General features: G+C 35.5%; 1 protein-coding gene and 1 long non-coding RNA gene across 3 annotated transcripts in view; one reads left to right on the top strand and one right to left on the bottom strand.

The window, feature by feature from the left end:
- Positions 1–25,799, top strand: part of CWC27 (CWC27 spliceosome associated cyclophilin) — a 251,293-nt gene that overhangs the window by 54,587 nt on the left and 170,907 nt on the right. The window lies entirely within an intron of this gene.
- Positions 8,891–25,799, bottom strand: part of LOC107974724 (uncharacterized) — a 30,749-nt gene continuing 13,840 nt past the window's right edge. Inside the window, exon 2 of the long non-coding RNA XR_001717675.3 lies at positions 8,891–9,034. This is a non-coding gene — a long non-coding RNA (uncharacterized LOC107974724). The remainder of the gene's footprint in view (positions 9,035–25,799) is intronic.

Raw genomic sequence — 25,799 nt, 5'->3', positions numbered from 1 at the left:
AACCATGGCGTATTTCAAAGTAAAATTAAAAATTAATTTGTCAGGTAATTGACAATAGTTATTAAGCCTATATGGCAACCAGAGTATTATTTTTTAAGCGACTGTATTTAAAGGGTGTAGTTCCAATGAAGTAGAATTGATGAAGCCAGTCTATAGGGATAGGGAAACAAGACAAGCCTACCTACAAAATTAGTAGCTATTATCCTTCATAAGCATCCTGGTTTTCCCACCTCCTACATCCCTCTGTTGGATACAGAGAATGACTTGGCATCAGATGCAATTACTGCCTAACTCATGCTCTGTAAAACATGAGCACATGAAATTAAGAAAGTAATACATTAAAAAGTACCAAATAGTATAAACAGACTGAGCACTCTAAATACATAGGGAATCTCTGTAAAATGTTAAGTCAAGTGAAGTTAGATAGAATTTTCCTGAAGGTGCGTTTTAAGGCAGGTTTATGCTGCCAACCAGCCGGAACTCAAACTGGAGTAAGTAGGATATAAGAGTAATTTTGCTAGTGAAAGGAATGGTCTCTTTTAAGATAATATTTGCTAATTGTATTTTATAAAAATTGTTAATTATTTTTATTTCTTTTGTTTAATTTTGAATGTTTATAAAAAATGAAAGCATTATATTTGAGAACATCCTGTTTATAATAAAAACTTTATGACAACCTCATAGAACAAAAATAACGTGTCTACCAATGTGATTATAGATATGTTCACTGAAGGAAACAAATTTAAAAGATAAAGTTCTAACTTTATCTAGCTAGTGAATGCAAGTGTCTTATTTTAGAAACATAAATGTCCTTGCTGAAAACCCAATGACATTTATTGCTTAGGAAAACATCTTGCTTTATTTTTTCCATCTATGTGTTTTTTAAATATAGCACTTATAGAAACACTTCAAATCTTACTAAAGAAAACAAACATAAAATGTCACTCTTTAAAAGAAAGCATTGGTAATAAAGTCTTCCTCTTTTATTATTTTACTAGAGTATTTACAATATTAGAACTTTGTTATGCCAAGAGTTTTAAGATATAGCTTAAGAGTTTTTTAATATTATTATTTTACTAGGGTATTTACAATATTAGAACTTTGTCATGCCAAGAGTTTTAAGATATAGCTTAAGAGTTTTAAGATATTGTTTTAGAAGATTTTTTTCTGTATGTTATTCATTTATGAATGGAATATTTTTATGGGCTAACATTACTTGATTTTCTGCATTCAGCAAGATGGTGAATGATTAGTAAGTGGACTACTAAAGATGGTTGTGCATATTGTGACCTGAAAAGGGAAGCTTAGTTATGGAATGTGAGTATGGGCTGAAATCTAGCTGGGGCTCTACTCACCAAGCCTTCTGCACTGGTGTGAGGGTATGTCAGTCCTAAGGGTACCTTCTTCTAATCCTTCAGTCTAGAAAAGTTTTGTGGGTTTTTTTTTTTTTTTTCCTCTAGAAGGCACCCCCCAGGGGAAGTGTTCCTTTCTTTTCTCTTTTTTTTTTTTTTTTTTTTTTTGAGATGGAGTCTCACTCCGTCGCCCAGGCTGGAGTGCAGTGGTGCGACCTCGGCTCACTGCAACCTCCGCCTCCCAGGTTCAAGAGATTCTCCTGCCTCAGCCTCCCTAATAGCTGGGACTACAGGCACGTACCACCATGCCTAGCTAATTTTTTCTATTTTTAGTAGAGGCAGGGTTTTACCCGATTAGCCAGGATGGTCTCGATCTCCTGACCTCATGATCCACCCGCCTCGGCCTCCCAAAGTGCTAGGATTACAGACATGAGCCACCGCGCCCGGCCAGTAAGTGTTCTTTTCTAATTCACAGAAAGGTGCCTCTCAAGGTAGCCTGTGGATACATTTAAGAAGTAAAAGAAAATGAGCAAGTAGGTATAATGGCATGTTTTCCCAAAAGCTACAGCACAGTAAATCAGGTGTGTCAAATTTTTAGTAACATATAAGGCAACTTGGAGACCGTATGTTGCAATGGAAAGAGCTGTGGGAGGGAGTTTGGAAACCATGCTTATAGTTTTGCATGTCTCTTCCCCAACTATTTGACACTGGGTGTTCTTTTCTTAAAAATGAAAGAATTGAACTACCTGCTACCTTTAAGGGTGCATCTAGGTCTCAATTTCTGTGGAAGTTATATCTGGAACGTGGTAAGCAGGGAGAGGTTGGAACTAACAATTTACCAAATTGGCAAGTTTCCTATGTTATTAAAAGTCCTTGAGATATATATTTACATGATCTGTATTATGGCTTGAAATCATGTAGTTCTCCAACTTCCTTTTTTCTACTTATTTAATTTGCTCCTTCTGCTCTTCCCCTTTTTCTTCTTGTCTGTTTTGGGGTTTTGTTTTTTAGCTTTTAAAGATGGAAGTTTAGATGATTGATTCTGAACCCCTCTTCTTTTCTGATATATGCATTTAAAACTTGAAATTTCCCTCTCAGCACTGCTTTGTCTGCATCTCACCAATTTTGATATGTTGTTAGGATGGTTGGTTTTGTAAGTCAGCTTGGTGGGGCGATGGACTCCAGTTATTCCATCAAAAACTAATCTAGGTGTTGGTATGAAGTTATTTTGTAGTTGTGATTAACGTCTACAATCAGTGACTTAGGTAAAGCAGATTATCACAGATAATCTGGGGACCTGGTTCAATCATTTGAAAGTCCAAAGAGCAGAGCTCAGACTTCCCTGAAAAAGAATAAATTTCGTCTGTGAATAGTAGCTTCAGTTCATGCCCAAAAGTTCCAGCACGCCCTTCCTGATGGCTTGCTTGCTCTACAGGTTTCAGATCTGCCTAGGCAGCTCCCACAATTGTATAAGCTAATTCTTTGTAATAAATCTATCTATCTATCTATCTATCTATCTATCTATCTATCTATCCATCCATCAATTATCTATTTATCTGTCTTCTACTGGTTCTGTTTCTCTGGTTGAACCTGGACTGACAAAATTGTGTTCTCATTTTCATTCAGCTCAAAATGTTTCTTAATTTCCCTTGTGACTTTTTCTTTGACCTGTGGGTTATTTAGAAGTATGCTGTTTAATTTCTAAATATTTGGGAATTTCTCAAATATTTTTTTGTTACTGATGTCCACATTAATTTCATTGTGGTCAGAGGACATATTCTGTATGATTTCAGTTATTTGACATTTATTGAGACTTGTTTTTTGTCCCAGCATATAGTGAATCTTGGTGTATGTTCCATGTACACTTGAAAAGAATGTGTATTCTGCTGTGGTTGTTTGGAATGTCCTCTAAATGCCCCCAATATTTTTGATGGCACTTTAGACTTGCATGTTAATGTTTAGATTATACCTAGAAACTTGCAAATTTCCTTGATCAATCAGTTTTTTTGACAGGATTGCATTCCTGAGAAACTAAAGGACAAGTAGTAAGTTCCGACTTTATAGTTCACTAATTATTTTGGTTAATAAGTTAGTAGTAATTTTTAACTTTGGTGTTTTTTTTTTTTTTTTTTTTTGCTAATATCACAATGTAATACAACTGTTAGTTTCATGTCTTCTGCTTTCAGTTTTATCCTGTATAATACTTAGAAATCTTAGTTTCCTTTTCATTATCCAAGATAAATTTTTAGTTGGTAAATTTTCTTGGACGTGTCCTCCTTAATTTTCTTCAGAGCATTGTGTGTATATATGTGTGGCAATTTTGTTGTCTCACCCTAAGAAAAGAAAAAGTAAATGGAAATGAAAAAGCAAATCAGCATATTCTTCTCTGGAACAATTTTTTCCCACTTTTAAGCAAATTGTAGTAATCTAGGTTAAAATTGCCTTTTGAATTTTCAATGTGTTTTTCTTTTAAACAAGCGCATTGAAAGAAAATAGAAAGTTAACATAGCAGGTCTTCGCATCCTTTCCTTAGAAGATTCCCCCAATCCTCTAAATAACATACTTGATATTTGTATTTAATTTACAATTCATTTAACACAAAATTGTAAACTTCTCTAATGAGTAGGAAAATGGAGTAGATAATCTGTTTAAGTTTCAATGAATTGAGAATATTATTCACATTTGAGATTTGGAAGGTACCTAGAACCATCTGACCCAGTATCTTACCTAGCCTCAGAACTCATCGTACTGGAATTTATCCCATGTCATAAGCTTTTATACCACGTTTGCATGAGTTTTATTTTTCCATGTTGTTTATTTTCCCATTACCATTAGCAATTGAAACTTGACTATAAAAAAAGGACTTGTTTGTAGGAATCAGGAATACTACATTTTTATAGAGGAAGGAGTATTGCTTTGGAGTTAAACACATCCAGGTTGGAATACCAGCTGTACCACTTTTTAACTTAGTATCTTTGCCTGACTTATTTAATCTCTGATCCTCAGTTTCCTTATTTTAAAACAGAAATAAAAACAGCTATTTTACCAGATTGTTGTAATGCTAATATGAATTAGTAGGCATTTAATAAATTGTAGCTATTTAAATTATATTATATCATATTCTCTTTTTCTGTTTTCAAGATACTACATACTTATTGAGGACACAGTAGTCCACCTATATCCATGGTTTTGCTTTCCATAGTTTTGATTGCCCACAGTCCAGAAATATTAAATGGAAAATTCCAGAAATATATAATTCATAAGTTTTAAATTGCATGCTGTTCTGAGTAGTGTGATGAAATCTTACACCATCCTGCTTTGTGCTGCCCAAGATAAGAATCGTTCCTTTGTGCAATGTATCCATGCTTTATATGCTAGCTGCCTGCTAGTCACTTAGTAGTAGCCATCTCGGTATCAAATTGAGAAACATAGTATATATGGGGTTTTATACTATGTGTGCTTTCCGCAGTTTTATCCACTGGGAGTCTTGGAATGTATCCCTCTTGGATAAGGCAGGGGGACTATGTATTCTCTAATAATTTTCAGAATTTTTCAGGTGATTCTTTCTGAACGAGTTCATTTTACTATGTGACATTTTTAATTAGAGAAAAATGTATTAGGCATTTTTAAAGTAGCTAGCATGAGTCATTTATACTACCATTGTTTTCCTATTAAGTAGCACTTAATCCTCTGTCCCACTTAATCTTCCTATGCCAAATGTTTACAGCACCTAAATAGAATTATGGAAGTTTAAAGTTGAAAGAACCATATTAACTGTCTCCCAGTGTCTTAGTCCATTTGGACTCCTATAACAAAATACCATAGTCCGGCTGGCTTATAAATAACTGAATTTTTTTTTTCTCACAGTTCTGGAGGCTGGGAAGTCCAAGATTCAGGCACTGGCAGATTTAATGTCTAGTGAGTGCTCACTTCCTTGTTCATAGGCAGCTGTCTTTTGCTGCATCCTCAAATGGCAGAGGGGGCTTGAGACCTCTCTTGGGCTTCTTTTATAAGTAGGATTAATGCCCTTATAAAAGAGGCCCAAGACAGATTGTAAACATTCAGAGCATAGTACCCAGTTTCCTTATTTTACAGATAAAGCTTTTATGAATAGAAGATAAGTGACTTGTTCAAGATTATTTTGTTATTGACAACCTAAGTCATCTGAGTCTGAATGTAAATCTGGCTTAGTTTTACCTGTACTATCCTCTGAAAGTTCCCAGGCCACTCACCAGTTTACAACAACACATCAAATTCAGAAACAGTTACTATATTCACATTATTTCCCTCTACCCATAAAATAGTTAATCAAAAGAGTACATGCAAGCAAAAGGGCAGGAAGCCACCTAGAGAAGCTGATCACAGCCATCTGTGGTATGTGGTATATGGTAAATATTCAACCATTTATTTAATGGAATGAGTGAATGTTGAATCTGTGATCATGCAAATGATAATATCAATGTACAAAATGAAAATGTGATTTTTAAAATTTCTGTATTTATTTGAACCAGATTGTATTATAACAGGATAGTTAGATTGCTAATGTCATTTCTTATAAAATGATTTTTCATGATTTGAATTTTCTAAAAACAAGCCTAACTTCTACCTTTTATGACTCATGTGTTTTATTCTTTTTCTTGTGAGATTATTTGTTAGGTCCAGGAAATTCAGTCAATTTCCAATTTTAGAATTAATGGCTTAATGTCAGTACTGACTCAACTTATGAATGGATCATGTTTGTAATTTTATTTGTATGTTATTTAGAATAGGAAAAATTTCCCTCCAGAAACAGGCTATAATTGATGTTAATTTTTCCCCAATTTGAAAAATTTAATTTGGGATCTGTTAGAACTCTACTAGTAAAAAAACAGGTATCGAGAAAGAAATATGTAACTTACATTTGTATATATATACAAATGTGTGTATATATGTAAAATACATGGAATACCGTTAGAACTACACAGAAGGCCTCATATACTTAATTGCTGAATATATGCTGACAATAACTTCAATGCTGACAACTTCCTGAGGAAGGAAAATCACTTTAATACTTTTATTCACTTTTTTTTTTTTTTTTTTTTTACTATAAGTTCTGGGATACATGTGCAGAACATGCAGGTTTGTTACATAGGTATACACGTGCCATGGTGGTTTGCTGCACCCATCAACCCGTCACCTACATTAGGTATTTCTTCTAATGCTATCCCTCCCCTAGCCTCCCACCCCTCTACAGGCCCCATTGTGTGATGTTCCCCTCCCTGTGTCCATGTGTTATCATTGTTCAACTCCCACTTAAAAGTGAGAACATGCTGTGTTTGGTTTTCTGTTCTTGTGTTAGTTTGCTGAGAATGGTGGTTTCCAGCTTCATCCATGTCCCTGCAAAGGACATGAACTCATCTTTTTTTTTTTTTTTTTTCGCTATGCCATTTTTTTTTCTTTTCTTTTCCATTCTTTTTTTTTTTAATTATACTTTAAGTTCTAGGATACATGTGCACAACGTGCAGGTTTGTTACATATGTATACATGTGCCATGTTGGTGTGCTGCACCCGTTAACTCGTCATTTACATTAGGTATATCTCCTAATGCTATCCCTCCCCCGGCCCCCCATGACAGGCCCCTGTGTGTGATGTTCCCTACCGTGTGTCCAAGTATTCTCATTGTTCAAGTCCCACCTGTGAGTGAGAACATGCAGTATTTGGTTTTCTATCCTTGCGATAGTTTGACAAACCTGACAAAAACAAGAAATGTGGAAAGGATTCCCTATTTAATAAATGGTGCTGGGAAAACTGGCTAGCCATATGTGGAAAGCTGAAACTGGATTCTTTCTTTACACCTTATAGAAAAATTAATTCAAGATGGATTAAAGACTTAAATGTTAGACCTAAAACCATAAAAACCCTAGAAGAAAACCTAGACAACCCCATTCATGACAGGCATGGGCAAGGACTTCATGACTAAAACACTGAAAGCAATGGCAACAAAAGCCAAAATTGACAAATGGGATCTAATTAAACTAAAGAGCTTCTGCACAGCAAAAGAAACTACCATCAGAGTGAACAGGCCACCTACAGAATGGGAGAAAATTTTTACAATCTACCCATCTGACAAAGGGCTAATATCCAGAATCTACAAAGAACTTAAACAAATTTACAAGAAGAAATCAAACAACCCCATCAAAAAGTGGGCAAAGGATATGAACAGACACTTCTCAAAGAAGACATTTATGCAGCCAACAGACACATGAACTCATCCTTTTTTATGGCTGCACAGTATTCCATGTTGTATATGTGCCACATTTTCTTAGTCCAGTCTATCATTGATGGACATTTGGGTTGGTTCTAAGTCTTTGCTATACATTTATTGAGCATCTGATGTGTGATTAGGGCACATTTAAAAATGATATGTCGCAGCTGGTTCTTCAAGGATTTGAATATGTTGTCTATTATATTATGTTATGCTTGTATCAGTAATTGCCTTACATTACAAATATGGTTTATTTTTGAGCCACACATTTGATTTTGTGTACTTCAGACATTCAATAGTGCTCAAACAGGTTTACTCCTCATCAAACCTGTGATAGTTTTCTAGCTTATTATTTCTATTTTCTGCTTAGTGAAAATGCCAATTTTCAAAATGTTGAATGACAATTTCTTGAATTATAGAATTATAATTGCTAAGGTAAGTTTCATGTTTGCTGGTTAGTACATTTTCTTCCCCTTAGGGAAGTTGAAAATCCCTACTTTCCTCCCCTCCCCCCACCACCATGTGTATATATACACACTCACTCACACTTGTAGAAGAGAGTGTAGTTTTATTCAGCATTTCTCAAAGTTTTTGGCCTCAGGACCCTTTACAATCTTAAAAATTATTGAGGACTCCAAAAAGCTTTTATTTATTTGAGATAGATAGATAGATAGATAGATAGATAGATAGATAGACACATAGATAGATATGGATATAGATATAGATATAGATATTTACTTTATTAGAAATTAAAACAGAAATTTTAAAAAACATTTGAAAAATTACCTATAAGGTTTTATGTTGATTACCTGGGTGACAAAATTATCTATACACCAAACCCCTGTGACACACAATTGACTCATGTAACAAACCTGCTCATGTACCCCTTGAACCTAAAATAAAAGTTGGAAAGGAAAACTAATAATAAACTCCATTAAATCTTCACATAAATAACATACATTTTAGAAAAAAATAACCATTTTGCCAAAAAAAATTGAGTGGTTTTATTTTACATTTTTATAACTAATAACTGGTTTAATAGAAGGCAGCTAGATTCCTATATCTGCCTCTTTATTCACTCTGTTGCATGTACTATGTTGTCTTGGTCAAGCTGTAGAAGGCAAATCTGGCTTTACATAGATATATAATGTGAGAAAGGAGGACTATTTAATAGCACATATATTTGTGGTTATTCTTTTTTTAATACTTAACCAAAACTCAACAAGTAGTAATTTCTTATAAGTTGCATGCAATGTAAAATCTAAAACCAAATAAATAAACCCTTCCTAGTCTCTTGTACATTAAAATCCATTGGTTTATTTTGCACTTTAAATGAATCTTTTACCCATGTGTGATTTTGTAATATTGTGCATTAGTCATGTGGAAAGCATTGATCCATCAAGTTATGCAGATCTTCCAAATGTTGATACATCTTGTTCTGTAATATCCAAAAAATCACATTTGTTAATGTCATCCCTTATTTTCAAAAACATCTTTCAGTGTTTCGGTAATTCCAAGGTAGTGGTTTTGAGTTTTCTAAAATTCCAACTTTTGCTTGAAAGCTCAAATTTTATTATTGTCTACTAATAGTTTGTCTTTTTTTTTTTTTAATGAGAAGTTCACTTTGTTTCCAGATTAGAATAACAAAGTTTGTCAGTTTTTCTTTCAAATATCGAGTATACCATAAAGAAAACCAGTTTTAGCTCACAATTCATATATTCGCACAAGTGTTTTTCTTCAAAACAACTATCATACTTATGTCTGCAGTAGAAGTGCTTTGTGCATACTTCTGTTCCATAACACAAAATACTGTATTCAAGTTGGAACTTCATAAAATTAATATTTTTTTTACTGCTTCATCAAGGATATTAAATGAAACTGGCATTTTTAAAAAACTACTGTGAGCAGAGACAAATACAATGACTTTTAGACTTTGCTACACCACTTTGACTCATGCAGCAGTTGTACCCTCAGTACAAATGTCAAAACAGTGAAAGAGCAAATCACATTTAATATTATTAAAATACTATTTACCTCATAGACACTCTTGAAATGATTTCAGAGTTTCCCAGGGTCCACAAACCATACTTATGAACTGCTTATATAGTGGCTTAAGAGCATAGGGCACAGACTCTAGGACCAAACAAATCTGGCTCTGCCTAGCTATGAAATCTAGAGATCTAGAGCAAGTTGTAACCTGAGTTTTCTCATTTGTAAAGTGAACTTATAATAGTATTACATTATAGGATTTGTGTGAGGTTACATGATTTAAAATATGTAAAGCTCTTAGAACAGTAACTGGTAGATGGTAAGCCCACGTATTTCCAAATTATTTTGTATTATACACACATACCCCCCCACACAGATTTATGTATGTATTCCATTGGTTCTGGATATTTGAAAACTCCATTCAGGTTCATCTCACTGCTTTCAAATCAGCTCATGCTTAAACCAGAACAGATAAATGACACATAGTTTAGTTCTAAAGATCCTCAGATACAGTTCTTTCTGTATTTTGTTTATACTATTTTAGGTTGTAAAGCACCCACTTTGAATTTCTTTGATATCAGCGATGGAGGAATAAATGCCACCATCTGTATATAACTGGATTCTCTTATTGACCAATGCATGCTTTTGAGATTATTCCTTCAGCAATTTAAATGTCCTTGAGAGGTATTTGGTGTAGTATAAAGAGGTTGTTAGATTGTTTTGGACTTCAGTGTTAAGTGATGGCACAACTTGGTTAATCTTAGAAGTTAAACAACCACTTGTATTGTTCTATGTAGGCTTTTATTTTCAGTTTATGTATTCTTTGCAACCTAGATTTATTTGGAAGTTGATAACTCAGGGACATACTCAAATAGTTTTGATTTTCTTTTTCCTGTGACCTTCACCCAGAACTTTGTGCTGAAGCTAGTTACCATTTTTGCCACACAATGTAGGAGAATGTTGAGTGTCTGAATATAATCAAAATTATTCTTTCCTTAAGTTAGACCCATCATTTATTCAGAACATATAAGCTCTTAATTGCTCCTGTCTTTCTTGAACATTTGCCGGAACTTCTGATTGAAAGTAAAAGTACCTAACCATACTTTTGGGGCCAACAGGAAACTTTATTATATTGATCATTAATAACACTGGATGAAATTATTCTGTTAGAATAGTAAATGAGAATTACCAAAAATAATATGTATAGTATCACTAAACATGAGATGGAGGGAAAATCAGCTGTGAATTGTTTTATGGAAGCAATCTCAAAACTTGTCATGCCCCTTGCTTTTTTTTTTAAAGAAATCACATTATATCATGAATATTCAAATACATTCTAAAGAAAGTAAAACCAAATTAAGAAAAAAAAAACTTTCAGCCTTTATTGAATCATATCTGTTTGCGTAATAAAGTAACAAGTACAACTTTTTTCTGTGATTTTTGTAACCAGCTGCATAACTCTGCTCTTTTCTGATTTGAACTTTCAGTGAACTCCTCTGTAAAGCTCTGATATTAAGTCTCCTCATACTACCTTAGTATTCTTTTATGTATCATAAACACAAAGAGAACTTTTTCTTTCTTTTTTAAACTAAGGGAACTTTGATGTAATTTTCTAGGTCCCTCCAAGAGATCTGGAATAACCTCATATTTTGTTTTAACCTCATGTTTATAATTTAGTTTTTGGAGTCCTATGAAACACCTTTCACTCTAAGTTAAAGTAGATGATAATCACTCTTGTTAGTTTGGCCAAAAGGTAATGCTCAGTACAGTGACACATTCAAAAAGAAAGTGGAGCGATTTCCAAGCATTTATCTTAACTGTATTTTTACTGATATCTGCCCTTCCTTGTCTTTCTGCTGTTTGTTTCTGTTGAAACTAGAGTGTTTCTTCGTAAACTCCAAGGACACATGTGTACTCTATACCTAGGATCCAAAAGTTTCCCATTCAAATGCTTATACTATCCTGTTTCTTCAGGCTGTGTACACCTAAGCTCTTAATCCTTTCCCCTGAGCCATCTCCAAAAGCAAGCTTTATATTTGGTGAAGCAAGAATTGTTTCTAAAGATTGTCCTTGGATTCAGTTGTAGAACAGGAAAAGAGTTTGCAATTCTGGGAGTGTCCCTGGGTCCCACCGCCAAAACAACTGAAGGTTTCTGGAGATTGCATAGTATAGAAACCTCTTGGTAGTATAGAAACACATCTTTTAAAATCCAAATTAACAAAACAGAAATGGATAATTTTATAAAAAATATTTTTTCTTACGGGTTTTACATTTATAAGGGTAATTTTATTTATTTTTGTGAATAAAAAGCTATCATTTCAGGCACATAATAGACTGAAGAAAGTTTTCTAACAATAGATGATTTCCACAAAAATTATTCACTGTGCATTAACATAGTGTCTTTAGAGAGTTGTTCTAATATCAGAATTAGAAATTTTAGTTTTCAAAAATTTACTGAATAAATAAATATTTCTGTGTAAAGTAAAAGTCCAAATCACATTTTATAAAGGATTATAGACTAAGTCGGTGTTCCTATTTCCCTTTACATGGATGTCCATAAAGCAAATGTAATCCTGGCTATGGATGTCTTATGCATGCAAACCCTGTAGATTGCTGAATGTTTGGCAAAGATAATTATATATTTTGGCTTGGCATGTGGAAACAGCAAACTTTTCCACTTTCCATTATGTAAATTAGCAGTGGAAATAGCTCTATATTTCTCTATGATGTGATCTTGCTAAATATAGGTAATGTAGATTCATTTCTATTAGAAGGAATAATTTGCCACGAACTGATGGTCAAGTTTTTGGTATAACGTAAATATCATTTTGATATTTGTTCATTGTGTGGAACCTCAGTCTCTTTTAACAATTTATTTTTTTCTCCTGAACATCTAAGTCATTATAGGCTCTAGCAAAATTGATTAGACTTTTCTGGTGACTTTTGTTTTATATCTTCATGTTTTATATTTTTTATGAAGAAAACCACTGTATTTTTGCCTAAGGAAAAGGACTTGAGTCTTGTCATGATATGTGTTGCTTCTATATCTCTTGTTTCTTTGTGAGCCTATCATAATCCTTGGGACTGCTGAAATGTGAGCAATCAAACTGAAACAAAGATTTAAAAACTATAAGTTTAATTTTGGTGATAAAATGATTAGACATTAAATTACCTAACCCAAGAAGAAAATATTTAATGAAGCAATAAAGTAGTTTATAAATTATATCCCACTATCAGTTTAGCAAATATTTGAATATTATATTCAAATAAGTAAAGTTACATTTAAGCCACCCACTCAGATGAGAGTATATTCTTTTCACATTTATAGATAATAATGGTATAATTTAGTGAACCTTAAGCAAATAGTTTACAATTAAATTTAAATATTGCTGAAGCCCCTCTTTTTCCTCAAAGTGCTTAGAAATGTTACACCTTTGAGGTAACCTAATGTTCATTTGTGGCTCTAGAAGACAATGGACAGGAAAGAGAAAAGTTAATCTCAAGGCAGTCAGGCACAAATAGCACTAATTGCCTGTTACTTTGCAAAGCATTATGTGGTATGTTCTATTTTTAAATTTCACTTTACTGTTTTTACTTTCATTCAATTGTTAATCAGAAATATCTCCTCTGTGGAGATGTTTTTATCATTCTTGGAACTGCATGGAGATTTCCCTTTAATAATACTACTGTTTGCAGAAGTCCCAGGCATGTGACCTTAAAACAAAACAAAACAAAACAAAAAGGCAAATCATTTTCCTACTTTTAGTATGTGGTTAGGAGTGAGTTGGCTCATTCACATCAAGCCTAATTTGATGTGAGTTAGTATGAACCTTTGACAAAATCCATGGTTTAGAATTTAGACTGGAAGGAGACAATAAATCTTACTGTTTAAATCACCCGACAGAGTAACAGTACTGTTTGTAACATTTCTCCAGCCTTCTTTCCCAAATCTGTTACTCTGTGATGTAAAGCCTTGGTTACTTTTCAGTACTTTTAAATTTGTTTGCGGAAGGTGGAACCCAGAAAATGTGCCCATCATTGAGTGCTCTAAGTTTAGCTGAGGAAAGCAAGGACGTGGTAATATTTCTGTTCCAAAGAGTTGTATTTATCTGAGTTACAGGACTGGTTTACATAAATGAGAAACTAAGATTTTCCATACACCAGGAAAAGTTTCAAAAGGATGGCTTTCGTGCTTGCCACTTCAGACCCACCAAATGTTACAAACAAATACTCATGTCTGCAGTAAGACATTTGTGGGTGTGCGTAATTGCGGTTCACAAGTCATTCAAGCTCAAGTCTTTTCCAGGTACAAATGAGAAACCCTCAGAAAATGAGGCTCTCTCTGCATTTTTGGAATGAGTTCAGCTATTAGGTTTAAGAATTTATTTTTTTGCACAAAAGTAGATATATCAGAGGGTCTTTTGTTTCAAGAAGGAGTTCTAACACCTTTGGTGTAAAATGGCATTCTTGTAATCTTTATCATATGTAACTACATTTTTGGTTGTTGAGATTAGGAGTTAAAGATGTTAAGCTCTTCAATAGCCTGCATAGTTTTAATTAACTTTTAAATAAGCAGACCTTTTGTAGACAGTTAAGTTTTTAATGTGACTCCATTGCTTACTTTGGCTACTAAAGTGTGAAATTTGGTTCCAAAACTCATGAGAAGATTCAAAACTCATTCTCTTTTTTTGTGTGTGTGAAGAAACCAGAAAATATTTCAATAAAATTACTGGGTTTAATATCTAGCATTAGTCTTATCTCTTTTAAATAGCAAAATGACTTTGTCTTAGCAAGAATATGAAGCAAGTTCAGGGTTAAAGAAATTCATTTTACCATTTTACCACTATATTTTCCATTTTGACATTAAAAAAAAGCCAAACCTCACCTCACAGGGGTCTCTCTTATTTAGAGTTTTACAACTTAGTTAAGCTATGTAATTTTGCTGAACATTTTCAAACTACAAAATATGAAATAGTTGTTGCCGATCATAGAAACCTCTTTACTTTCAAAGTATTTTTGAAGTTGAAAACTTTTCATAGTATTTCCTTCAGAAGACGTTTTAACCTTTTCAGTCTTTTGGATGTCATACCTAAAAAGTTGAAGTGTCCCTCAAAAAGCACCTTAGTTAATACTACATTTTTCCTAGAGATTTTTAGATGTCTACATTTATCCTGTGCAGAAGTTCAGCTCCTTAGTGACTCTTCAACTAATCAAATAAGCATTCTGTACAATTAGTGTTGGTCATATAGTTGATTTATTCCTTAGGAATTAGCATTACTTATTTGATCAAAGTCATTAGATTGCTTTTACTATCTTAGTTTTCCTCTAAATCTTGTACAGCATTTTGGGTAGGTTATGGATTGACAGGAGGAGAACATATACACATACATATGTACATTCACATGTGTGCTTTTAGTTTTAGGTTTCCAATTTAGTTAACCAAAGATCCGATGTTTTTAGAAGTAAAGTCAGAGTTGAAACAGATGCAATATATCAGCATAATTTCTCTTCATCACAAAGGCCCTCAATAGAGATAAACAGCTGCTAATAACAATATACATATAGGTTATGTATATACAATATACAGATAGGGTTCCTGAACCAGGAAAGTTCATTTCTTACTATGTCACTGCCCTTTTTAAGTCACTATTCTATAAGAGCTAACAATCTGTGGGCTATTGCATTTTCATCACTATTCCAGGGAACATGAACTAATAATCTGTGGGCTTCCTTTTAAGGGAATGTTTATAATTACCAGAGTTTCCTGGTTGTTGAAGTGAACTCAGTGTCAGCAAGGACATGTTCTCATCCAGAGGGAGAAAGCAGAGCTAATACCCAGGTGTTCTCTGCCACAAACTTACAAGTGCTCGGGAAAGCCCATTTCCGCATAGGTATTAAAGCTGAAATTTATAACTTTGAATTTTAGAGTAACCCAGTAAGCTCTTGATTATTTTATGTTAGAGAAAAGGACAGAGAAGTATGGCAAACAAAATTCACCAAATTTGTAAAATCACTTATGTTTGGATTTAGAATGATTTTTATACTCAGGTTTGAATGTAGCCATATCTGTCATATCTGCTTAGGGGATTTATGAAAAATAATCAGTCATACTATGAAAATAATCAATCATACTATAAAAATTTGACCTAACAGGAAGTGAGAAGCTGTTTGGTCTATCTCTTTTTGATGAGAAAAGAATATCTTTCAAAAAACAATGGAAGGTGGGGCCATTTTCAGAACTTTAATGGAATCCTTTTTGTGAATTCCTAACTTCTGTCTGGCATATACTAGGTGCTCAGGAAATGTTTATTGAATGAGTAAATAAGTGAAGTACTTGTATTCATTGAGGCCTTTAAATGTGTGAGATGCACAGAATTTAGATATATGAGGACAAAGTCTTGACTCTTAAAATATTTGTTGAGAAGAAACATTCATTCAGTATTCATCTACTGGATTTTGAATTGTGATGGCCGTGTGAAGCATTCAAGAATGAAGAAGATGAGAGTTTGAAAGGCTATAGTATACGGAAGTATGTAATGGGTGCAGGGTTAGAACTGGTGAGTAGTTATATATGATACAAGCAGTGTTAAGGAATTTAAGGCAAGAATAGTTGACTTTTGTGAACAAGGAAAGCTTAATGGAATAGGTAGCATTTAAGCTAGGCCATAAATGTAGCAGGATGAAGCAGGTAGGAAGGTAATTTATTTTTGGAGGGGACTTGAGAAAGTACTTGGAAACAAGAAAGCACAGGGCCTGATGAGGGCAGGGCACTGTGAAAGGCCTAACTATCTCCACAGGAAAATACTGGGAATAAGTGTTGGGCTGGAATGTAGAGATCTTGAAGCAGACTATTTCGGCTTTCTTTTGGGATCTATTTAATATTTTTGAGTACTATCTTAACGAGATAGATTACAGTGGGGGAAGACTAGAAGCAAAAAGATCAGTTAGGAATCTGTGGCACTTATCTAAGGGGGAGATTAAAGCTCTTGAAAAAAACACAGAAAAGATGGGGAAAAGTTGGTTGTGAAAAAAGAAGTGGCAACTTGACATGGGAACTGATTGAGTGACCAAAGAGGAAGCAGCCAAAGAGGACTCCTGACACATCCTATAAAGGGACATTGTAACTTCAGGGTCATATGTGGCCAGAAGACTGTAAATTATAAACCCCCTTAGATCTAGTCTCTAGGGGCTCTCTTTGGAGGAAACTAGTGCATATAGGCTCCCTGCCAGGGACATAGCCCTTCAGGCTTGCCCTCTCCAGAGCTAAATCTCTGAGTCTGTGGCTGGGAATTAGGAGCCAAGTAGTCAGTGTGGTGGGAAAAAGTGGCTTAGTGTGCCAAGTAGAGAAGTGAGCACTGCAGAAGCTGAGATGACGAAGACCAACAGCAGGAGCCAGACAGTAGAGGAATTACTGCTGCACCCAAGCAATGTCCTCAAAGGATGGGAAGATGAAACTTTCCCAAGGACTGAGCAGAAGGAGTTGGCAGAAAAGAGGGTTGATTGTTGTTGGCCTTTGTGTGTTTTTATCCTTTTTCATTAAAAAAAAAAAAAAAAAAATATATATATATATATATATATATATATATATATACACACACTTATTAAGGACATTTTAGAAAACAGAGGCAGGTAAAAATGGAAAAAAAACTTTTTTTCTATCTGCATAGAACTCTTAATATTTTGGCATAATTTTACAAGTCTTTCTATGAGGCAGGTTTTTTTCAGCTGAAGGTAACAGTATGTACCATATAAATGCAAAAGATAGCTATTAATGCTATTGTTTGTTACTGTTAGTTTACAGTAAGTAGACAGTAGTCAAATCATAAAAGAACTTGTATTTTGTTGGGGAGCTACTGAAGATTTTTCAGCATGGAAGGGGCATGATCAGATTCATATTTTAGAATGGTTTCTTTGGCCTAAATATGAACAGTGGATTAGAAGGCCCTGAGGCTTGAAGTCTGGAAATCAGTTTTGAGGCCGGATCATAAGGGGCTAATCAAGGCATTGGGAATGGCTAGGCCAGGGGTAGGGGGACTGGATAGCAAAGAAATTTGAGAGCTTTGTAAGGGAGAATTGACAGGATGTGGGGACTGACATGTTGTGAAGGTAGAAAAGCATGCTATAGCTATCTCAATTAGGTGTCCCACAGGGACTTCAAATTCAACATTTCCAACACAGAAATTGTAATCATTCTTACCAAATTTATACCCTGTCTATCTTTGTCCATTTTCTGCTGCTATAACAGAATATGAAAGAATGGGTCATTATAAGCAACAGAAGTTTGTTTGGCTTTATAGCTCTGGAGGCTGGGAAGTCCAAGACCATGGTGCTGGCATCTGACGAGAGCCTTTGTGCTTTGTTAGCCCATGGTAGGAGGAGGAAGATGGAAGACTGAAAGACAAGTGAGGGTGCAAGACAGAGGGAGGAAATAAGTCCAAACATCTTGTTTCAGGAGCTCACACCCATAATGATGAGCCTATTCACATGATAATGGCATTAATCTACTCATGAGGGCAGATTGCTCATGGCCTAATCACCTCATAAAGATCCCACCACTTAATACCATCACAATGGCACTTGAATTTCAACATGAGTTTTGGAGGGGACATTTAAAACATAGCACTGTTCTAGATTCCCTCTCTCAGTGAATATACCCTTACCCACCTAGTTACCAAGCTAGAAATTTGAAAGTCATCCTGAAGTCTGATTTCTGTAATATCTATCACTACATCTAGTCAGTCACCAAAACCTATCAGATCTTCCACATAAATATTTAAGAATCATTTTTTTATATCTTTGTTACCTCTGTATTTGCCAAGTTTAGGTTTTCTTTGTTTTGTGTTTTTGTTTTTGTTTTTTGAGGTGGAGTTTTGCTCTTGTTGCCCAGGCTAGAGTGCAATGGCACAATCGCGGCTTACTGCAACCTCCGCCTCCTGGATTCAGGCGATTCTCCTGCCTCAGCCTCCTGAGTAGCTGGGATTACAGACCTGTGCCACCATGCCCAGCTAATTTTTGTATTCTTTTTTAGTAGAGATGGGGTTTCTCCATGTTGGTCAGGCTGGTCTCGAACTCCCAACCTCAGGTTATCCGCTCACCTTGGCCTCCCAAAGTGCTGGGATTACAGGCATGAGCCACCACGCCCAGCCAAGTTTAGGTATTTACTTTTGACTTAAAATAGTAGTTGACAAACTGCAGACTACAGACCTAATACAGCCTGCCATCTATTTTTGAAATAATGTTTTAATAGAATATAGCCATTCTTTTACATTTTGTCTATTGCTGCTTTTATGCTACGATGACAGATTTGAGTAGTTGTGATTGAGACCATGTGGCCTACAAACCCTAAAATATTTATTTAGTACTATCAGGTCCTATACAGAAAGTTTGCTTACCCCTGGTTTACAATAGTGTAATATAACTGAATTCCCTACTTGTAGGCTTCAATCTGGCCTTTCCTACATTGATGTTTTATTTTATTTTTATTTATTTATGAGACAGAGTCTCACTCTGTCACCCAGGCTGGAGTGCAGTGGCGTGGTCTCAGCTCACTACAACCTCTGCCTCCTGGGTTCAAGTGATTCTCCTGCCTCAGCCTCCTGAGTAGCTGGGACTGCAGGCACCCACCACCATGCTGGCTAATTTTTTGTATTTTTAGTAGAGACGAGATTTCACCATGTTAGCCAGGATGGTCTCGATCTCCTGACCTCGTGATCCACTCGCCTCAGCCTCCTAAAGTGCTGAGATTACAGGCGTGAGCCACTGCTCCCAGCCTATTTTTTTTTAAATTAGATAGGATCTTGCCCTGTCACCCAGGCTGGAGTGCAGTGGCATGATCTCGACCCACTGCAGCCTCCGCTTCCCAGGCTCAAGTAATTCCTCCCACTTCAGCCTCCTAAGTAGCAGGGACTACAGATGCACACCACCATGCCCGGCTTATTTTTTGTATTTTAGGTGGAGATGGGGTTTCGCCATGTTGCCCAAGCTGGTCTCAAACTCCTGACTCAAGCAATCCGCCCACCCTCACCCTCTCAAAGTGCTGGCATTACAGGCATGAGCCACCCTACCCGGCCTTTTTCAAGTTCTAATTGTTTCTCAAGATTTTTTTGCCAATAAACCCTAAATCTCAGTCTTCAAGTCCTTTGTAATGTTTCACCTTAAAAGGAATCATTTATGTAAGAATAATCAATCTCCATTAATGTTAATGTTACAAGGTTTACTCTTTCAAGGTTTTGTGTAAGGATTTTTTGATTTATCTGTGTTTTTCTAAAATGATATTTCTTGAAAAGCCTCAGTCCACTGGTTGTCAGTTGTATATCGCAGTACAAAGGAAGATAGTAAGTATTTTTGCCAGACATTAGCTTTATTTGTTCAGCAAGAACTCTGAGATTTTCTAAGATTTTAATACCTCTACTGTTTTCATTTATTTTGTGACTCTGAAAAGCCCACTACCATATGTTAGCAGGAAACTCAAGAGAGCCTTTCTTTGACTTCCAGATTCACAACAATAGAAAAAGTTAAAGATAGCCACTTTCTCGGAAAGAGAGAATAGAATCAAGGATTTGCTGCACATATGTGGGAGTATTGATATTAACATCTCAATTCTAATTAACTCACGTTGAGACAGTTTTTTGAAGTGTTAATGCATTTTATTTGTAGGTTTAGTCTCAAACAAATTCCACTAATGACATAACTCCCAGGAGAGATTGGCAGTATCCAGAAATCAGTCCACTTTTTATCCTCCACCCAATTAAAATGTAATATTATGTAAATGTTTTGACATATCTATATCTAGTAGGAAGAATTATAACAGAAGAGAAAAACCTTATTTTCTAGGCAAACAAGTGAAATGAATTGGTAGATTTTAATCTGGAGAAGTTCACGGGCACTTAAAAATTACTTGCTTATCTTTTTCTAAACATTAACAGAATTTTTTATAGTGCTGGAAAATCAAAATGGAAGTATAGTTATAGTCATTTAAATACCTACATGATTTTTAAAATGTACAGGGTCTGGTGCCTAGTGACATCAGCAAAATAACAGAAGAGGAAGTCTCAAGCTCCACTTCCATGCCCTGCCTCCCACTGCTGCCCCTCCGCCACCCCGCAGCCCCGACCCACAAAGTTCAGCTAGACTAGACTAGAGCATCCTTTTGAAAACTGCTACACTTGGAAACAAGCCTGAGATACCTGCATGATTTTCATAACTGAATAAAACCTGAATTAGAAGTGTAAGAACGGTCTTATTCCAACAGTGCTGCCCCTCCCCTTCCCCTAAGTCAAGCACAACACCAGATGGAGATTTTTTCCCTGAACCCAGAATTTCAACAGGGGGGAAGAGAATTGGATGCAGTCATCCAGCATACCTAGCATTCTGATATGCTTCTTATGAAACCCACTCCGAAGCAATCAGCATGGCTAGACTGCCTGGAGTCGGGTAGAAATAGATAAAGGAGGCAGAGGTCATACTGACTAGTGCATGGATCTTGACAGTACCTCTGTGTTCCTGACAGCTGTGATGCCTGGTCACAGATACCAGCCAACCTCATAGTTGACCCCCAAAGCTAAGCTAGTTGCCTTGAGAAGGAAGATGGGAAGTTCATCCTAGCTTGAGTCCTTAGGCTGCTAGTTTCCCACCCAGCCTCAGAGCCCACCTCTGTGACCTGCATATGCAGGGGGATGCCCACTTCCTCTCATTTTGGAGAAGTGAAGGGTCTATACCAGTTTGACTTGAGAAGTCAAGCAGCAGCTCCCCTCACCCTCAGCCAAAAAACCTGCTTTACAACCCCACCCAGGCAGAGAGACTCTCCACCTTTATGAATTTCAGAGAATTAAATGGTCTAGACTGACTTGACATGGGTGCTCAAGCAGTGGCTCCATTCAGCCAATAAGCCATTCCAGTGACTTTGCACAGGCAGGGAGATTTCCACTTTCACGCATCTTAGAGAAGCATAGAGCCTAGACCTGTTTGACCCAGGCAGTCAAACAGCCACTCAACTCTGCCACAAAGCAATCCCATGGCTCTACCCTGATAGGGAGGTAATCCTCAATTGTGCATTTCTAAGGGGTACAGCTTCTGGTATTTCCCCTCTCCCAAGAAATTACTCTGCCTAACCTTGGAGCCCAGCCTACAGCCCGGCCCAACTGCAGATCTCAAATAGCAGAATTGCCCATCCAGGGAATACAACTTGCAACTGGCCTGATGAGAAGCCATCACAGTTTCTAGCCATTAACTCTGCCTAATAGCAGAGCCCAGCCACTGATCTCACCAGACAGTGGAGTCTATCCAGCAGCCCCATGTAACATCAGAGGAAAGGCATCTGCCCAGCAAATTAGAGAACTCCCAACAAGCTCTGACTCCCTGGGATCATCACCAGCTGGCCCTTCCCAGGATAAACTAAATAGTGAACCTCTATCCATGCCAAAGAACACCTATTGTAAAGGCTAGAAGAGGGGGCTTTCTCCTCAAATGCATAGACAATAACACAAGGACACAAGAACTACAAAGAACAAAAGAAATCCCAAAAGAAACTAATAAAGCTTCAGTAATGGACCCCAAAGAAATGGAGATCTTTGGAATGACTGAGGAAGAATTTAGAATACTACTCATAAAGATGTTCAGTGATATACAAGAATATATGGATAGAAAATGTAATAAAATTTGGAAACTGATACCTAACAAAAATAACAAGTTTGACAGAAATAGAAACAATATAAAAGAAACACGTATAAATTCTAGAGTTGAGGAATACAATGACTGAACTGAAAAATTCAATAGAAAGCATCATTGGTGGATTTGATAGAGCAGAAGAAAGAATCAATGAGCTGGAAGACAGCATTTGATATTATCCAGTTAGAGGACCAGAAAGACAAAAGAGTGAAAAAGAATGAAGAAAGCTTATGGGACTTATGAGACACCATCAAGAGTTCAAACCTTTGCATACTAGGATTTGCAAAAGAAGAAAGAGAAAAAGGGTCACAAAGCCTATTTAAGGAAAGAATGGCTGAAAAATCCCCTAATCTGGGAATAGATGTGAATATCCAGGTACAAGAAGCACAGAAATTTCAATCAAATTCAACACACAGAGGGGTACACCAAGGCATACAATAATCTAGCTGTCAAAAATCAAAGACAAAACATTTTGAGAACAGCAAGAGATAATAAACACATCACATACAAAGGAGACAATATGACTATCAGCAGATTTCCCAGCAGAAACCCAGTAGGCCAGGAGAGAGTGGCATAATATAATTGAAATGCTGGAGGAAAACAAACACAAAAACTACCAATCAAGAATACTTAACCCAGCAAAGCTATCTTTCATAATTGAGAAGGAAATAATACTTTCTCCCTCAGTTTCATGAAACATATGAATTGCAAAACTCAATGGTAAATGTAAAATAGTGCCATATTCAGAAAACTGTAGGACTGTAATAATGGTGCATAAGGCAATTTCATCCCTAGTACATGGGTTAAAAAACAAAAATATTAATAGCAGCTATAGCTAAAATAAATTATCAAGGTATACACATTAAAAATGATGTAAATTCTGCCATTAAAAACATAATGTTGAGGGGGTATGAAAAAGTATAGAATTGTTGTATGCAAAGTTAAGTTGTTATCAGCTTATACTTGATTGTTTATAAGCTGTTATCAGTTTATACTTGATTGTTTATAAGATGTTCTGTGTAAACCTCATGGTAATCACAAAGCAAAAATCTTTAGTGGAAATATAAAGCAAAAATAGAAAGGATTCAAAGCATACCACTATAGAAAACCATCAAATCACAAAGGAAGACAGCAAGGGAGGAAGACAGAAAAAATTATTTACCAAACATCCAGAAAAAAACTAAGAAAATGGCAATAGGCCGGGCACAGTGGCTCATGCTTGTAATCCCAGCATTTTGGGAGGCCGAGGCAGGCGGATCACTTGAGGTCAGGAGTTTGAGACCAGCCTGGCCAATATGGTGAGACCCTATCTCTACTAAAAATACAAAAATTAGCTGAGCATGGTGGCATGCACCTGTAATCCCAGCTACTCGGTAGGCTGAGACAGGAGAATCGCTTGAATCCAGGAGGTGGAGGTTGCAGTGAGCCAGGATCACACCACTGCACTCCAGTCTGGGTGACAGAATAAGACTCTATCTCAAAAAAAAAAAAAAAAAAAGAAAAAGGAAATGGCAATAGTACATCCTACATATCAGTAATTACCTTGCTTATAAATGGATTAAATTCTCTAATAAAAAGACAGTTACTAAATGGATTAAAAAACAAGACTTAGCTGTATACTGTATACAAAGATACATCTCACTTTTAAGGATACACATAGATGGAAGCTGAAGGGATAGATAGATATTCCATGCAAATTCAAACCAAAAGAGAGTAGGGGTAGCTATACATACATAAGACAAAGTTGATTTTAAGTCAAAACCCATAAAATGAGACAAAGGACATTACACAATGATGAAGGGGTCAATTTACCAAAAGGATACAACAATTATAAATATGTTTGCACCCAACATTGGAGCATCTAAATATATAAAACAAAGATAAAAAGATCTGAAGGGAGAAATAGATTGCAGCACAATAACAACAGGGGACTTCTATACCTCACTTTCAAAAATGGACAGATTAGCAATCCAGAAAATTAATAAGGAAACACTGGACTGTAACAATACTTTTGACCAAAGGGACCTCACAGACATATATTAAAACATTCCGTTCAACAGCAACAGAATACAAATTTTCCTTGAGGACACACAGAACATTCTTCAGCTTAGATAACAAAATAAGCCCCAGCAAATTTAAGATGATTCAAATTATATTAAGTATATTTTCTGACCACAATGATATGAAGGTAGAAATCAATAACAGGAAGAATTTTGGAAAAATTTAAAAATACATGGAAATTGCACAACATGTTTCTAAAAACAAATGGGTCAATGAAGAAATTAAATGGGAAATTTAAAAATATATTGGGAAAAATGAAAATGTAAATACAACATACTAAGACTTACGGGATACAGCAAAAGCAGTTCTATGAGGAATGTTTATAGCAAAAAAAAAAAAAATCAAAAAAAAGAGAAATATCTCAAACAACTTAATGTTACAACTCAAGGAAATAGGAAAAAGAACAAACTAAGCCTAAAGCTAGGAGAGAAAAAATACAATAAAGATCAGAGCAGGGATAAAGAAATAGAGACTAGAAAAATAATACAAAACATTAACAAAATTAAGGGTTGATTTTTGAAAAAATAAAATTGACAGATTTTAGCTAACTTAAGAGAAAAGGAGAGAAGGGTAAAATAAATAAAATCAGAAATTAAAAGAGAAGACAGTAGAACTGATACCATGGAAATACCAAAGATCATAAGAGACTATTATGAACAACTATGCACCAACATATAGGACAACCTAGGAGAAATGGATAAATTCCTAGACATATACCACCTACCAAGAAGCTGAACAGACCAATAATGAGTAAGCAGATTGAATTAGTAATTCTTAAGATCTCCCACCAAAGGAAAGCACAGCCATGGTAGTTTCACAGCTGAATTATAGTAAACATTTAAAGAACTGATATCAATCCTTCTCAAACTCTTCCAGAAAACCAAAGAGGAGGGAATACTTTCAAACCCTTTTTATGAGTCCAGCATTGCTGTGATACCAAAGCCAGACAGTGATGTTACCAGAAAAGCAAATTACAAGTCAATATTCGTGATAAGCATAGATGCAAAAATCCTCAAGAAAATACTGGAAAACCAAATTCAATTATTTTAAAAGGATTCTCTACCATGATCAAATGGGATTTATCCCTGAGATACACAAAAGACTCAACATACACAAATCAATAAATGTGGTACATCACATTAACAAAATGAAGTATAAAAGCCATGTGATCATGTCACTAGATGCAGGAAAAGCATTTGATAAAATTCAACATTCTTTTATTATAAAAAGTCACCAAATTAGGTATAGAAGGAATGTGCCTCAACACAATAAAAACCATGTAAGAGAAGCCTACAGCTAATAATATACTCAATGGTGAAAAAGCTGAAAGCTTTTTCTCTTAAAATCTGAAACAAGGTAAGGATGCCCATTCTCACCACTTCTATTCAAATAGCACTAGAATTCCTTTCCAGAGCAGACAGCCAAGAGAAAGAAATAAAAGGCACACAAATAGGAAAGGAAGAAGTAACATTGTGAATGTTTGCTGA

The sequence above is a fragment of the Pan troglodytes genome, chromosome 4, assembly GCF_028858775.2.
Source record: "Pan troglodytes isolate AG18354 chromosome 4, NHGRI_mPanTro3-v2.0_pri, whole genome shotgun sequence".
NCBI lineage: Eukaryota > Metazoa > Chordata > Mammalia > Primates > Hominidae > Pan > Pan troglodytes.
This window is presented reverse-complemented; position numbering and strand designations above follow the sequence as displayed.